Below are 12573 nucleotides of genomic sequence, written 5' to 3'. Positions count from 1 at the left end.
CGAAGTTTCGCCGTATGCGGAAATAAAACCGGACCGTTGCAATGGTACCGCAGAGCTAGGAAATCGGTCAAGTGAGATGGATCCAGCAAACCATGGCGTTTTTATCTTCAAGGCTGCGAGCTCTTTGACAATGTTTATTACTCGGATCAGTCTGTGACAAAAGATACATTAATTTTATGTGTGGTTCGCTGCATTCAGAAGATAAACAAAGTTGATTCATCTTTTGTAGGTTTTACCATAGACTATAGAACTAATATATGGTCTGCTTCAGCTTATTGGCGCTAGTATTAAATTATTTCACGAAAAACTTTTTCACGAACGACTTTATCACGAAATTTTTTATTTATTTTTACATGAGCCCACTTAAATCAAATAGTGAATTAGGTACTGGTTGATGATTAATGACTTTTAACAACTAATACCGAGTAATAATAGACTCAACTCATAGTACTTAAAGCCTGACCAGAAATCTATTATGACTACTCGCCATGTTGCGGAATTTCATTGGAACTTACTTCTTACACTGGCAATAATTTTAATGATTGTCAGTGTCACTGTGGCGGTTTCTTTGAAAAATAACAAAAATGCCCAAAACGATTCGTAGTCAACAACGGATCATTGTAAATAATGTTTTCACCTCAGCACCTCAAACAGGCAGGTTTTGCTATGAGAAATCAGTGAGCAAAATCGCATTTTGCTCACTCCGTGAGACAAAGTAACTTTTTAATTATTTTTTTTAAATGCTGAGTACAGTGTTGGGTCTACTCACTGAATTCCAAATATTTGAACTTTACTTTGATCTGTCATTTCACTTCAACTCGAAAAAAGCAAGAGATAGGATTAAATTTGTCGATTACAAACTTAAATTAAATTTTTGGTATTAAAAATATATCGAAATATTTCCAAAATGTAAATTTTCCTGATCTTTTAATAAAGTATGCAACCTCGTTGCACGAAAGCCGCTTCTCTTGTTTTTTTTTTATAAAAGAATTCCGTATACTGCCTCTACAGTATAATTAATTTTTGTTAAATTGAATGATTTTTTTAACAAATCTATTTATGTTTATGTAATAGAAATCTTAATAAAAATCATATTTAAAGGTTTAATTGTTCAACCTTTTCAATTACCCGAGATGAGGCTTTTTGCAGTATTAAAAAATAAGTGTGACATTAGTACAAGAAGTTAAGATTGCATGTTATGAGTATGCGATTTGTATTGTAGCTACTGGACTCTTTTTATGGTTTTAAATGTAATTATTATATTTGATAATAATCGGATTCTATTTAAAAAAATGTGTTTATTTTGTAAACAGGTAGGTATATGTGGTTTTATTCTTATGTTACATTTAAATTATGTTCTCGCTGCTGAGGTGAAAAATTGTATGTGTCACACGAGACCAAAGTTTTTTTGCATCTCGTGTATTTCAATCCCTTGCTGATCTCAGGATTCTAACCTAGAATCACTCGCTAACGCTCGTGATTCAATTATAGAATCCTTCGCTTACTCGGGATTGAAAATCAACACTCGCAACAAAAAACAACTTTGCTCTCTTGTTGCACAAATAACTATTATAATAAACTACTGAAAAAAAAAATGCTTGGGGAATGAACTATTTCACAAAAAACCTTTCCAAATTAACATCATAGCTAACAAGGTAAACGTTGTAGACAAGTCAAGATGTCATTGTTCCGACTATACTGAACTATTGCCATATAAATAAGAACAATAGCGTCCTCTTGACAATAGTCATATATTTTTGGTTTACCTTTACAACATACTTTCATTTTTAAGGTCAACCTTTTTTCTAAGAGTTTTAGCTCACAGTTGGTATTATAATAACTGCAAATATAATGCATACTGAAAAATTCTGCTGTTCTGTAAGCTTACTCTTCTAGTTTTCTGAAGACGGGAGAGAGGTGGTTCACAAAACAACAAATAGTACTGTTTAATCAAATCCCAATCTAGCCTTTATGGGCCCAGCCAAACTATGTTTACAGAACACAGTCGCGTGCAGACGAATTCGTAACCCCGTTTACCCAGGCCTAAGTCAACTTGACTTGAATGGATTTGCAAAATAACGTCTGGCACAATTCAAAGTTGGAAACTAACTGAATGAACAGTTGATGTAATTAGCCACACGTCACCTCGATGTAGTCCGGACTCTTGATTGTTGTAGCTCGATTGAGTTTTGAATAGGAACTCATCGTTTGTGAAGACGAAAGCGGTTTCGATTTGTAGCAATCGAACATGGCGGATGTGGACAATATCTAATTTTGCTATTTCTGTTTCTTTGGCTAGTTGAAGTATAATTTTGATAGTGTTTTATGCGGCGATTAACCTTAACAGTGAACAGTGATCACAAAATTCTATATTGCTCTCGTGTAAGACATTTTTAATACGCAAGTCTCCACGTGGTTTCTGGAATTTTACTATCCCCTCAAAGAGAGTTTACTTTGACACTGGCGAAATTGTCCTATTAATTAGGACAGAAAAGCCATATTTTAAAAGAGAAGAAGAAGAGGACGACAGCATAAACTATCGCTGGGGGTTTAACGTACTTACATTGTTTATGTTTTGTGTCAAGATATTTTTAAAAGCTTTATTAACTTATGGATCAGTTATTGATACCCGTAACCATTTATTGATATGTGATTGAACTGAAATTTGGCATACGTATGTAAATGTGGTGACCAGACAGTAATCTGGTGACATTCTGGTGGTTCGGCTAGAATCGTCTCCGCAAGAGGGAACTCTTGAACGTCTTGAAACATTGGGTGCGGATATGATTTTTGAATGGCAATGCAAACACGGTTAACGAAAAGTAGTCCGCAGAAAAAGGCTTGTATTAAAAATTAAATTAACAATTATTCAAACTTGGATATTATGTATTGGTAGCATTTACGCTTTCAACACCTACATGCGCTATCTGTCCAACACCACAAAGTCCCAACGTAGACGTTTATCCCTTTATTCCGAGCTCAACTCGTCAGCACCACTCGACTGTAACCACATTACCAAACAAAGGAAAGAGCTAAAACACTGCAGGGCTACTACGAAACTCGAAACTCGAAGTTCGTATCGTACCGTCCCTCTCGATCTCGTATTAAATAGTATAAGTGTCAGGGGGACCGCACGACACGAACTTCGAGTTTCGAGTTTCGTAGTAGCCCTGCTGGTGTCAGTTGTCTCATTAATCATGCCCTTTTCGCCAGTCCTTTTAGTGGATACCTTCCTTGGCAGGTGGTTCGGAATAAGCAGCTTCGCTTACGCTTTCGTTTACTACGAAACTCGAAACTCGAAGTTCGTATCATACCGACCCGTCCCTCTCAATCTCGTATAAGATATAGCGTCAGTGGGACGGTACGATCCGAACTTCGATTTTCGAATTTCGTAGTAGCCCCCCTGTAGGGTCTCGTACCAATAATGTACCAGTAAAAGTGTAATGTCGGGTACGTATTAAAATATCATCATCATCATCAGCCAGAAGACGTCCACTGCTGGACAAAGGCCTCCCCCTTAGAACGGCACAATGAACGACAACTCGCCACTTGCACCCACCGGTTTCCCGCTACTCTCACGATGTCATCAGTCCACCTGGTGGGAGACCTGCCAACGCTTCGTCTTCCGGTTTGCGTTCGCCACTCGGGAACTTTTCTCCCCCAACGGTTATCTGTTCTTCGAGCGATGTGGCCCGCCCATTGCCACTTCAACTTGCATATTTTTACAGAGCTGTAAAAATATAGCACCGATCGAATATAGCTCTATGTCGGTATTTAAATACATAGTTTAAAAAGAATAATAGACGAAATACATAATAGTCATTTATAATACCTACTTAATGCCATTTTCGCAGAAATGCTAAATTTTACAGAATTGTTATAAAATAAACCTAACCCATGCAACCTAAACCAATCTGGACATTACAAGAAAAAACTGCTGAACCGATTTTGATAAGACATGTCTAAGAACCATCGCTAGAAAACCTGCTTTCAAATAAAAAAACCGCATTCAAATCGGTCCACCCGTTTAAGAGCTAATGTGCCACAGGCAGACACACACAGCGGTCAAATTTATAACACCCTTTTTTGCGACGGGGGTTAAAAATCATCATCATCCCAGCCTATATACGTCCCAGTGCTGGGCACAGGCCTCCTCTGAGAACAAGGGGGCTTGGGCTTGGGCTTGGCGGATTGGGACCTTCACACGCACCATTGAATTGCTTCGCATGTTTGTGCAGGTTTCCTCTTACGATGTTTTCTTTCACCGCAAAGCTCGTGGTAAATTTCAAATGTAATTCCGCACATGAATTTCGAAAAGCTCAGAGGTGCGAGCCGAGGTTTGAACCCACCCGCCTATTTATTAATATACTCGTAGCTAAGTATAATAGGTATTTTTAGGTTTTAATATATTTTTGTTTTAATTACTTACCTAGTTCTGTAGCATAGGTTCGATGTCATTGGTTTTATAACGCGCTTTAATAGCCCTGAACAAAATAATAACAACAAAGAATCATTCTAATTCCTATTACGTCACGTCAAATATAACGACGATACAGCTTAGCTGGTTTTAAGGTATTAACAGTAATCCCACGGACGCCGTGCTCCTTTGTCCGGTGAAGGTTAATTACTGGATATTAAGGACAAGCCCTTGGCACAGGAAACTCTTGCAGAAAATTAAATGAAGTGCAAGGTAAACATTGTTCGGGATAAATAAGATCAAAATCTAAAGGGTAACTTTATACATCACAATGACAGTTCACGATTACATTCGAACGCCATTTATATTTTATACGAGTAGGTAAGTGATCGTTGTAAAGATGTGCTTAACCTGTACGCTTAGTGTATTTTCCCGTTCAAAAAAACGTCTCGATTGCGTTCGATTTAAAATCTCAATTTGTATGGAAACACGGACAGCGCCTCTAGCGGAAAGTTTGCGCAACAACTTTTGTGAGTGTAGGTTTGCTTGCTACGTAAACTATTTCGTCCGCGTATCGTAACGAAAACGGGTGAGGACGCCGCACCGTGGGCATGTGGCGGCTACGTATCGACGATCGAACGCTCGATTTACGTCTTCGAATAGTAAACGAATGTTTTGTATAAACGCCACACTAGAGGCACTGAAGTGCTGTTTTGTAAGGTTCCGTAATTCAGTCGACGAAAACCCTTCTAGAATCAAAATACCATTGTCCGACCGTACACTGAAGAAAAAGGCTAGCTGAATTAGTTTGGCTACTTGACATTTAGCCAAAATTTACAAAATTTTCTGAAATTGCAAAACTGATTTTGTAAGACATCACCTAGCTTTTAGCTGCTAGTAGGCCTTGGTTTTGTAGTCACTCAAGTTACTACCAACAACTGGTAGTCTAACAACTGGTAGCATGGTGTACGGTTGTGTCACTCTGAAGATGAGCTCTGGTTGAGTTTGAAACGCGTCAGTATGTGTGGTGGTGGTGATAGATGGGTTTTGTGATTTGTGTGTGTTCTTACAGTGTGGAGGTGGAGGAACTGCATGAACACGCATATTTCATAAGCGCTATCGTAATGCAAGGAAATTCTAGTCATTACAAATCTTTTTTTCCAGTGTAGGTATATCAAAACGCGTGGAGTAGATCAGTGAAATCAAAATCAAGGTATGTGGATCAATGTCAAACTCTATGTCGTGTAATTAATCATTAGAAACGTGGAATCAAAATAATAAATAACCTTACCAACAAAAAGTTGGAAAACCCTCGACTTTGTCAATTCAAGTTTCAATATCTAAAAAACGGCTCAACCGATTTTGTTGAAACATGTCCTAGAAAGAACCATCGCTAGAAAACCTGATTTCAAATAAAAAAATCGCATTCAAATCGGTCCACCCGTTTAAGAGCTATGGTGCCATAGACAGACACACATAGCGGTCAAACTTATAACACCCCTCTTTTTGCGTCGGGGGTTTAAAAGTGGGAAAAATCTTATTTTTTAAAGTCTGATCTGCCACCCAATGTAAAATTACTCCGCATTACGTTCATTTTGCATAGGGGCTCTGTTGGCACTTGGCACTAGACATTAATAGTGACCTACAAATTTGTACGAAACTCTCGGTGCGCGAATCCAACTCGCAATTGTCCGCATTTGGTTTTAATAATACATAACCAATTACTTTTCCTACAAGCCCCAAGGCTTGAACGCATTGATTTTTGACAAATAGTCAACTACCTTCCACAAAATGTAATTACCTCTAGATGGTATGGCAGACAGCAAGCTGCCTTGATTGGATTACGTGATGCTGCTGTAATACCGCAAATAGGCAGCTTTAATTTAGCGGAAAATCACCACCCCGAAGATCTTTTGGAGGAAAATTCTCATAGCTATTTAGATTTAAAATTGGCTATTTCGAGATAAAAAGTCCTTGCTCCATAAATAGACAATACAGGAGTATTTATCCAACTAATAATCTATATTAAACGTGAAATCTTGTGAGTTTGCTAATTCTGTTAGATTTTTAAATTTGATATGTAGATAGCTGGACACCTGGAATAACACAAGGCTACTTTATATCCCGACATTCTCACGGAACCGGGATAAATCTTGAAATTTCCAACCACTGGGATTAAGGACTTGAAATCTGGCTCGGGTGTGCAGCTAAAAAGTGCAAGGAGACACGCTTTCACGTAAAAAATGCATCGAAGTTCATCCGTTTGAGAGCCCCGATGCCACAGACAGACGGTCAGAGAGACAGACAGACATTAGCGTCAAATTTAACACACCCTCTGTTATAGAAGTTAAAAATAGGTATTAACAATTCTTAGACTGTATTATATTAATATCAACAGTGAACATACACTCCGCCCTGGTAGGTCTGCTAATGGCTACTTAATAACTGTTATTCACCACGTTTTGGATGTAAGCGAAACCTGTAACTAAAGTGATTTATGCAGTGAGCAATTGTTGTTAACAGTTCACTATGTTTTGATAGCAAGAGTGTAGCAATAGCAGATGTTGAATCGCTAATATCTTTGCTAAACTGAATTGTAATACTTAGATAGCAACCAACTTACCAATGTGTGGTGCCAGTGATCTCAGCCGTTGGGGCCGAAAAGTTCTCAAGTGGAGAACGCAGATCGGCGCAAATAAGAGCAGCGTAGGACGGTTGAGATGTTGAAGATGATAATGAACCAACTTATAATATACGGAGCTGGACCGTGGACACACACTAGTTCAGGGTCCCTCAGCGAGGTACGGAACGAGCTATGCTCGGAGTTTCTCCGAAGGATAGAGTCCGCAATGAGGCTATCCCATACTCAATGAGATCATCGACATAGCTTAGAGAAAAAGCAAGTTGAAGTGGCAGTGGGCTGGTCATATCTGCCGAATCGACAACCGTTGGAATTCTTGCGTGGAGGCTGCGTCTCGGCAAACGTAGTGTAGGACGCCTTCCGACCAGGTGGAGTTATGATCTGGAAAAGGCTGCTGGTAGAAGCTGGACGTGGAACCGAGGACAGGGCACAATAGCGCTCACTAGGGGAGGCCTATGTCCAGTAGTGGACTGCTATAATAGGCTGCTGCAGCTGCTGATGATGATGGAGTTATGACGTTTACTTCTAAAATTGGGGACGTTAGGGTTGTTGGACAATGTGAACCAGATAAGCCCATGTCTTGTCACGCCATGTCATGTCACGAATAAATGTTTTCTTTATTTCTTTCTTTCGTTTTTTTTTATAAATTTGCGACTATTGCCTGGCAACGGTGTGAAGTGAACATTTTGAACAACCCGATTTTGTCACTGTCCCAGTACTTGTCATCTCTTATTTTATGGCCAATGGAGGTGCCAGCAGGGTGTCATCTATTGGGAATTAGCAGCATGCCAAACACTATGGCATTTACCTTCTCGTGTTCAATAAAAAGTCATAGTTGTTGTATTTTTGTTATATTCTTCAACTCCTTGGTTCGATATACTTCAAAAATTAAATTGAATACCTACTTTTATGTAGGAAGGTAATAGCTAGGTGTCAACGTTTTCTACAGGCAAATACGTAATTTTTCCTCATTGTACCTAGTTATCGAAGGTATCGCGTATTTGGACTCCGCCGTAAACTTTGTTAGTAATTCGACCGCCCGGCCCGCGCCTTGCGTGATCAAGAATAATTTGCACTCGGAGTCTTGGACATAGGATGAGGGCAAGATTTTATTACAATAATTAATTGTCATATTTGTGGACTGAAAAACTCTATGGTACACCGTAAAAAACACCAAAAGATAATCTCTATACAAATGTTTAAATAAACTAGTTTAAAAGAAAACAAAATGAGTAAACTAAATAACGTACTTACCTGGATTGATTCTTGATCTAGCTAGGTAATGACTTTGTGCTAGTAACCCACATTGTTACGTAAATAATAAAGAATTTATAAAATTGATAGGTAAAGTCTTGTTATGTAATGCTGGAGCACTAGGTATATGTAGCTTACCTATCTATTGAAGCCAAGACGGTTTGCAGATTTAATTGATTCTGGGGACTTAAGTATTGTAAATAAGTTTGTGTGCACAGTCTAACACAACCTGCGTCAATCGACCAAAAGGTTTGAAAGATTGAAAAGTTGATGCAACATCGTGTCAACGAAAAGGTCATAAAATGCTTTTACCTTTTGTTTATTCTAGTTTAATCTACAGTTGTGGCCTTGTACGATGTCAATCGCGGTAATGATTACGGCGGCAGCCAAGCACGGCGGGCTAAATGTAAATTGCTGAGTGATTTTACCCGAGGTTGCATGTCACGCCAACTCCGTAATTTGCCACATGACCGTTCGCACAAAAGCACGAAACCACGAGTAACCTTCGACCTTAAACCGACTCACCTCATCAAAACATCTGCACTCTTAAAGCCAATCACATTCACGAGCATAACGGAAGACACTGCGGACAGTTCTCTCGCGAACTTCCACACTCCGGTACCGCGGTTAAATTGACATGTTCTAACGGTGCGTGCGTTTCAGGGTGCAAGGGGAGCGTCTTTTTATTGATGAAATGGTTTTTTTCTCATCGAATGCCGTCGCATCAGGCGCGGGGCCGGTCGGCAGGCGAGCGCGCGACCCGGCGCGCCGCCTTACTTTGACTGGAAACGCGTTCGGAGCGTCCGAGCTTTTTTCGCGCAGGCGCAGTGCAAAACAGGATCGGTTGGAGCGAAAACATCAGTTTCGGGAACGACTGAACCTGGTAGAATAATCCCTATCAAAACACGCTTTGGAGTACGGTGTTAGGGATCACTTTGGGTTGGGATGTGTTGTTCTGTTACGTTGTATTCGGCGGGGGTTGCGTGTGCCGCACTGCACACGCTGGTATGTGTTTGACAATAGTGAAGGCTTCAGCGGCTGTGCTCTGATGACGTCAATCTGTTGAAGAAGATGAACGCTCGCTCTTACGAAACCGATTACCAAAGTGTACACGGCATTGTCTACAGTAAACGTTCGATATCACAAGATCTGCAGACTGTAGAGGTACCTACACAATAGAAAAGAAAGGTTCCTCCTATCGTGCAAGTACAATCGGATATAGAAATATGTATCCATTCGAAATGCTCAAAAATATGCAGGCATTACAACCTTATTGGATTGGGATATAAATATGTGGTATATAGTTACGAAAGGTTAGGTACTCAAAGGATATGAATATGTGGTAATATACTTCTGAAAGGTTACCCAAGGATCTATCTTTACATTGGCCGGTACATATAAAAAAAAACTTGAAATAACAGCGCCTGCAATATCTATCAATGCAAAAACAAAATAACAAAGGAGCTATTATATTGCATCAGGAACAGTTTAATACATCAGTGATCAGGAACATTAAAAGAGCACGCTAACACTAACACGACCCGACCGTCTGACTCGTCTGAGGCACGTCAACGAAAACAAATTAAAACCGTGCCATCGTTTTTGAAAGGATTCAGCGTATTTTTCTGCCTCTCCCTCTAGTCTAGCAACACGGGTTGTTTCATCTTTCTTCGTCGCAATTATTGGATATCGTCTCGCAAGCCTATTCACAGATACCTACAATACTATGAGGTATTTTAAGGTGTCTATTTCTGTTCCATTGTTTGCATACTGCCGGTCAGCGCTCTTGAACCGTGTCTAATAAAGAACCTCACTGTTTCTGATCCACATATTCGGATTTCGGGATTTATTCAAAAAAGATTGCAGATATTTCATTGCTTCTTTTGGTTAGATTTTTAAGCAATTAATGTGGCGATTAATTTGGTATCGGTAGACGATTTGAGTAAGTAATTAATAAATTTTATTTAGAAATCTACCACCGGTTCGGAAAAACCTCTGATGGGAAGAAGAAGAAACTCAACGAGGTATATTTTTTTTAACAGATTTACTATATTATTAAATGTTATCTACACATCACAAGTATTTAACACAACTTTATTTATACACAGTAGGATCGCCATTTGAAGGATCGCTAATGCCGATCGGAATTATTTCCAAATATCCCTGTCCATGATATAATCATTAACTTTGAAATGTCTTCTTGACAATAGATCTGAATTTGGACCCGTTTCATTTGTAATATTTTTGGAATATTATTATAAAAACGTATTTTCCCAGAAACGACTTTTTGTTTTGTGAAATGTGACTTTTATACTTAGGCACCGTTAAAAACTACACAAACTATAGTACAGGGCTCCAACTTTAGTCCAGTGAACTTGTCAAACAACATCGTAGCTGCGTCGACTAGTAGCGACGTCTAGTTTATTATTTTATACTATTATCATTCACTGACGTATGTAGGAACTAGTTTCTTGCGTATCCAATAGATGCCAACGGATTCAAGTCGTTGTTGCTTGCTGGAAGAACCCGGTATAAACGTGTCGTTTGAGCTCCGCAAACTTTTATTCCCAGATAGTGGTTGAAGCGACGATATAAACTCTGTGTTGGATTCAAATGGAAGGTATGTTTCTTGGATGTAATTATATATACTTTATTGTGAAAATTGCAAAATTTAAAAAAAATGTAGGCTTTTTTTTGTAATCTCGCCCTTGGGTTCCAACTATAGTACTAACGGATTTTGGACCATAATTAGTCAACTTTTATTCCAGAAAATGACCGTCACGAGATAAAATGATTGAAGAAAAAATAGGCGGGGCGAGCGTATAAGTGCTACAGCGATCGCCAAAGGAACTTTGTCTCATGGATATCACAAAAAAAACACTAACACATCGTGAAGCTGCTAATTGTTATTTGCGTCACAAGGGAGCAAAATGGTGTATTTACAGCGAGGGCGTAAATTTAATCCAGAATGTAGCGAAGGATTCTAAAGTAGAATACTAGCGTAACGAGGGATTCAAGTGTTAGCGCCCAAGATGAAAATAATTTTGCTCCCGAGTGGCTCATACAACTTTTCACATCGAGCATTAATAAACTGAAAAAAAATAATTCTAAATTTATTAAAGAACAATCAGCATAGAAAATGGCGTGGCTTTACAATTATCAATTTCAAAAAATGGCATTTGCAATAAAACACTTCGAAAAGCCTTGAACAGAAAAATGCACTTTGCTCCCTCTCGCCAGGGAGGAAAAGTTACTTTCTGAAGGAGAGGTGTGAAAAAAAAACCTAGGAGCTCTGCATATTCTATCGAAATGAATGAGATTGTTTTCGCGATCGAAACGCCATTGAAATTAGGCACAAAGCGTGCATTGTTCCATGTACCCGAAACTCGAATCTAAATGGGGCAAGCCAAAAAGTAAAACTCATTTCTAGTTCTTTACATATGTTATAAGTATGTAGTTGATTTTTATAAAAGATTTAATTGTAATTTAATTACTTACATTTGTTACTTCTTGTTTAAGATAAAATTAACGATTTTAAAAGCATTTATTAAAAATTAAAAAGATCTCAAAAACTGTGATTTCTTAAATACAAAATTTTGCTAATAAATAATACTTTGATCTCACTTTTGTGTTTATTTTTATAGTACAAATTTAGAGGTATTAAAATAAATCACCCAACTATAGTCAAAGATGCCATAACATGCGATTTCAATAGGATTTATAATCTGGCCTATTGTTGTCAAAATACTATACAACAATAGTCCAAAATTATTTAAAAAATATATATATTAAGTCAATACTTTAACTTGTGACTAAATTATTATCTTAATACATTTTCCTTTATCTAAAAAACATAACTAGACTTAAATATGTCAATCCATTCGTTAGAGGCAAAAGCACAAAGTTGAAACCTTACGATTCGGTACCATAGTTGTGTAGTTTTACGGCACCTACTTACTATATGTGAGGTGGTTGCAGACTGAATTATTTGGAAAGCGAAACAAGAAACCCCCCCGCATCCCTTTTAAGATTCCTTAATTAATATTTTAATATAAAATATTCAGAAATTTTATTAGATTATTTAAGATTTTTCTGTTTTCAGGAGACTGGAGATTTGGGAACCGCGACTAAATAGCAAAGTTGTCAATCTCCAAATAACCAGAAGTACCAGAACAATGGAAAAGTATAATCGAGTCAAGTCGATAATAAAACACGAACAACGCCTCTAGCGGAACGTTTGCTATGTTCGTGTTTCCATACA

At 38.2% G+C, this 12573-nt stretch overlaps 1 protein-coding gene across 2 annotated transcripts in view; it reads right to left on the bottom strand.

Annotated features, from left to right (window-relative positions):
* Positions 1-9091, bottom strand: part of LOC141441013 (uncharacterized) — an 83662-nt gene extending 74571 nt beyond the window's left edge. Inside the window, exon 1 of one of the 2 annotated variants that reach the window (XM_074105627.1) lies at positions 8838-9091. The gene's annotated coding sequence lies outside the window, so the exon portion shown is untranslated. Of the gene's footprint in view, positions 1-1888; positions 1979-8837 lie in introns of those variants that run through there. The other variant, XM_074105628.1, reaches the window with a different exon arrangement.
* Between the last annotated feature and the right edge of the window lie 3482 nt (positions 9092-12573).

The sequence above is a fragment of the Choristoneura fumiferana genome, chromosome 23 (assembly GCF_025370935.1).
Source record: "Choristoneura fumiferana chromosome 23, NRCan_CFum_1, whole genome shotgun sequence".
NCBI lineage: Eukaryota > Metazoa > Arthropoda > Insecta > Lepidoptera > Tortricidae > Choristoneura > Choristoneura fumiferana.
The sequence above is the reverse complement of the archived record's forward strand: the minus strand, read 5'-3'. Positions and strand labels throughout refer to the sequence as shown.